Raw genomic sequence first — 4,269 nt, 5'->3', positions numbered from 1 at the left:
TAACCTGCATCTGTTCTAGCCAGTAGAACCTATTAAGAAAGGGCTCTTCAAGGATCCACAGTGGTACTATGAACTTGTCATCTGGGATTTAGAGCTCAACAATCCACCTGCTAACCTGCCTATCAGCTTTCATCCTTCTACAGGATTAGCTCAATGCCAGCTGTAGACTCTGGCAGCCACAAATGACAATTCCCAAGCCTCTGAGGGCTTCCTTCTTCCTCCAGAGCCAAGATAAATTACCTCTCCTGGACTAAGGTACAGTAAAGTTCTCTTAAACTAAAACCAAGCATAAATCCACTCCATCACCAAGAATCCTCTCAGAGTACAGTTCCAGCCCCAACTCCTTGGAGGCTTTTTAAAACAAACATCTCCCTGACCCAAGCAGGTGGATGAGCTACGATTTGAAAATGAGAAAGGGAATGAGAAAGGGGTATGAGGAATGAGTGATAGAACTCAGCCCTCCACAACACTGAGCTTTTGTGGGGTGAAGGTATCCTATCTACAAAATGTTCCTAGAGAGATAGGAAATGTAGGTAAGGAGAGAAAAACAAACAAAAAGACAACAGAGTAGCTGTATCACTTCTGAAAGTCACTTAATGCTTCTTTTGTGGGTCTTTTCCACCTTGATTGCTTGCCAAATTCTCAGGTATAGGCAGGGCCTGCTCTAGATGGGGAGCTGCTGCTCTGGGAGTTTGGGGAATCCTGCTCATTGATGGTGTTCAACAGCAGGTGTTCTGCTGGCCATGGTTGGTGGGGGTGCCCAGGCTCTCAAGCCTCCTCTTCAAAGGGCTTGGCAGAGCCCTTCCTTCTCATAGTTAGGAGGTCACACCTGGCAACTGTCACAGAAGTCCAGAGGATCATCCAGGATGTGCTAAAGTCTTTGAGGTCATCGTCATGGTAGCCTTGTTGCATGCACACATGTGTGCATGAATGCATGGGTGTGCATGCCCACACACACATACACACAGACACACACAGACACACACAAACACACACAGACACACACACACACACACACACACACACACCTCAATGCCTGAGGCACCTGTAAAGGGGTTATATCTGCCAGGCATCTTGTCTTTGCTGTCAGTGAGTGTAGTACTATGCTCTGAGCTAGAATCTTTTTGTATCTGGCTCCTTACATTCTGAATCCTCGTCCAGGAAGGCTCAGGAGTCCAGTTCCTGAGCTATTGAGCCACTAGGCTCCATTCCTGGGGTTTTATTAGCTGTATGATCAGCTGACATGTCTTTGAAGGCTGAGGATCAGAGGTTCTTGGGGACCTTGATTTGCTTCTGCTGCACTGAGACAAGGGGCTACTGTGTGCCCCCTGTGAGCTCCAGGTAGGATCTGCCCCTGGGGGGGGCACACTGAGAAGACAGTGGCTACTGGAGCTGCTGCTGCTGTAGTTGGAAGGCAATGTATGGTGGAGGAGGAGTTGGGAGTCAGTTCACAACTTCCTCATAAGGAGGTAGTAAATAGTTCGGCAAAACCTGAAATAAAATGGCAGCACTGAGTAATTGTGGGCTTCCTGGTAAGCCATCAGTTTGATTTCATGTTCCTGCTGCTGAGCCTGAAGGCAGTGCTTGGCTCAGTGGTGATGGCAGATACAGTAGCAGCTCAAGATGATGATGATGGTCCACACTAGAAAGAACCACTGAAGTTCATAGTAGCAGTTGAAGTACTGGGACTGTCCACAGCTTTGTCCTGTGTCACAGATGTAGCTTTGATTGTTGGTACACACAGGCTTCCTTATCCTGCAGGGGTTCAGACCTAGTTGACAGGGGGCAGAGCAGTACCTGGAGGAGAAGGAGCACCATGCCACCCAGGAGCCATCTCTTCTCCATCCTTCTATGGCCTCTGTTTCTCCACCAAGGCACCTGCCAACTTCTTCCCTTGCCCCCCTCTTTTCTTCCCCTGATTTTTAAAGAAAAAAATTTTATTATCTTTAAGTGGTTGTACAAGGAAGTTCCCATTGTACAAAACAGTATATGAATACAAAATGTCTGATAACATTTTCACCCATCACTCCTAATCCACCCCTTCTCTCACTTTTCCTTTCTTCCCCCTGATTTTTTTTTACTTTTTTTTTCCTGCTTAAGGCTAGTGCTCTATCACTTGAGCCACAGCTCCATATCTGGCTTTTTGGTGGTTAATTGGAGCTAAGAGTCTCATGGCCTTTCCTGTCTGGGCTGGCTTTGAGACTATCCTCAGAACTCAGCCTCTTGAGTATCTAGGATTACAGGTGTGAGCCCTTGGATCATTCATTATTGGAATATTTAAGAAAAATTTATTATTCAATATTTATTATTGGAATATGTAAGGAACGTGCATGTTAATTGTATTGGAAGAATGTTCTTATGCTTAGGAAGTACACATTGGCAGATATAGGGATTATCATGATGTATACACTAACTTTCAGGGTTCAGCAAAATCATATTATTAGGAGAGACATAGTAGTGCTTATCTATAACTATGGTAATTTAAGAGACTTGAGGCAGGAGAATTTCAAGTTCATGGTCAGTCTAAGCTACATAATAAGTTCTTATCTCATATATATTATATATTTACTATTTATATACATAATTCTAGTCACTCCTGTTAGATATAGCAAAATTTAAAAAAATTAACAAGTTGGAGGGTACAGAATATTATTTGGAGAAGAATTTTCGAAACATACATGGCTATGTTATAGACCCAAACTAATGAATTAAGAATTTCCTCTGGTTGTGGCAGGCTAGGACAGTATTTTGTGTGTGTGTGTGTGTATAGCAATCCTGGGGCTTGGACTCAGGTCCTAGGCACTGTCCCTGAGCTTGTTTTGCTCAAGGCTAGTGCTCACAGCTCTACTTCCAGCTTTTCAGTGGTTCATTGGAAATAAGAGTCTCATAGACTTTCATTGGAAATGGGAGTCTCATGGACTTCCTGTGATCCTCAGATCTCAGCCTGTTGAGTACCTAGGATTACAGGTGTGAGCTACTGGCACCTGGCTTGGGACTTTGCATTTTTAAAATGTCAGGATCCTGGCTGGAGGGCATGGGTCAAGTGGTATTGTGGCTGCCTGGAAAACTCAAAGCTAAGTTCAGGTCTCAGTACTGTCAAATCATCATCATCTCCTCCTCCTCCTTTTCCTCCTCCTCCTCCTCCCCCTCTTCTTCTTCATCACCATCATCCAGGACTGCAACAGAAAAACACAATTAGATTAGTTCTACTCACTTTCTCTTCTACAACTCTTACAATCCTTTAGGACCAAACCTCAGGACTAGTTCTCTTAAGTAATGTCCCAGCTGAGGCTATACATGACCCCCTGTAAAGCAGATGCAGTTAGGAAGTAAGAGTATCAAGAAGAGCAGCAAGCTGAGGCCAGATCCTGAGACCTTCTAACCCATATCAGAAAAAGTCAACACTATGAAAGACACTGTAAAGGAAGGAAGGCCCTGAGAAGTAGGAAGAAAACCCCGAGTGGACTTAAAGGAGGATAATAAGAGAACACAAATTACTGGAGGTAATTGCACTGGGATAAGGAAATCTAACTTGCTCCATTAGTTTGGAGCATTTCACACCCAGAGACCATTTGGTGCCCGAGATTTTCCTGACATCTCTGCTCCCCACCCCATTCCTAGCAGCAGATAGTCTGTGCCATGAGGATGGCTGACAAAAGAATTTGAAATCTCTAGGAGGAGAATTTCCTTATCTAAACATAAGATCTCTGTGATCCAGATGCTACTAAAGCCCAAAGAGGAAGGTTAGCAGGTCAAAGTGTTTGTCTTTGCATCCTCTCTCCTGCTGAGTCCACAGATTGGATTTATAGTTTCTAGGAGGTGTTTTGTGAAGCCACTTCAGGGTCAGAAAAAAATACATCTATTTATAAACTGGAATAGGGGAGGGGCTAGAGTCTGGCAGCTGTTCCTGGCATCTGGTGGGAGAGTGGAAATACAGACCATGAGACAAAGTGAAGCCTTAGGGAAGAAAAGTGAAAAATCTGCCATCCTCCCCGTCACCAATTGACTCCATTATAGCTAGGAGTTGTAGTTTATTTCCTTCACCTTCTTCATCTGCCTCATAAACTGTGTTTTGGCCCAGGCATGGAGAACTCCATTCAAACTTCAGTAAAGTCCAGAGAGGCTGGGAATTAATTTTAAAAGGAAAAAAGGAATGAAATAAAAATAGAAATAAACAGATGAAGGAAAGGATGGAAGGAAGGAAGGAAGATAGGAAGGAAAGAAGGAAGGAAGGAAGGAAGGAAAGAGGGAGGAAGGAAGGGAGGGAGG

The 4,269-nt window shown here is 44.1% G+C and overlaps 1 pseudogene; it reads right to left on the bottom strand.

Annotated features, from left to right (window-relative positions):
* Nucleotides 1-642: 642 nt before the first annotated feature.
* On the bottom strand, nucleotides 643-1,845 carry LOC122121053 (annotated as a pseudogene).
* Nucleotides 1,846-4,269: the final 2,424 nt, after the last annotated feature.

Source organism: Dipodomys spectabilis, unplaced genomic scaffold, assembly GCF_019054845.1.
Source record: "Dipodomys spectabilis isolate Male_0828 unplaced genomic scaffold, ASM1905484v1 ptg000180l, whole genome shotgun sequence".
Classification (NCBI taxonomy): domain Eukaryota; kingdom Metazoa; phylum Chordata; class Mammalia; order Rodentia; family Heteromyidae; genus Dipodomys; species Dipodomys spectabilis.
The sequence above is the reverse complement of the archived record's forward strand: the minus strand, read 5'-3'. Positions and strand labels throughout refer to the sequence as shown.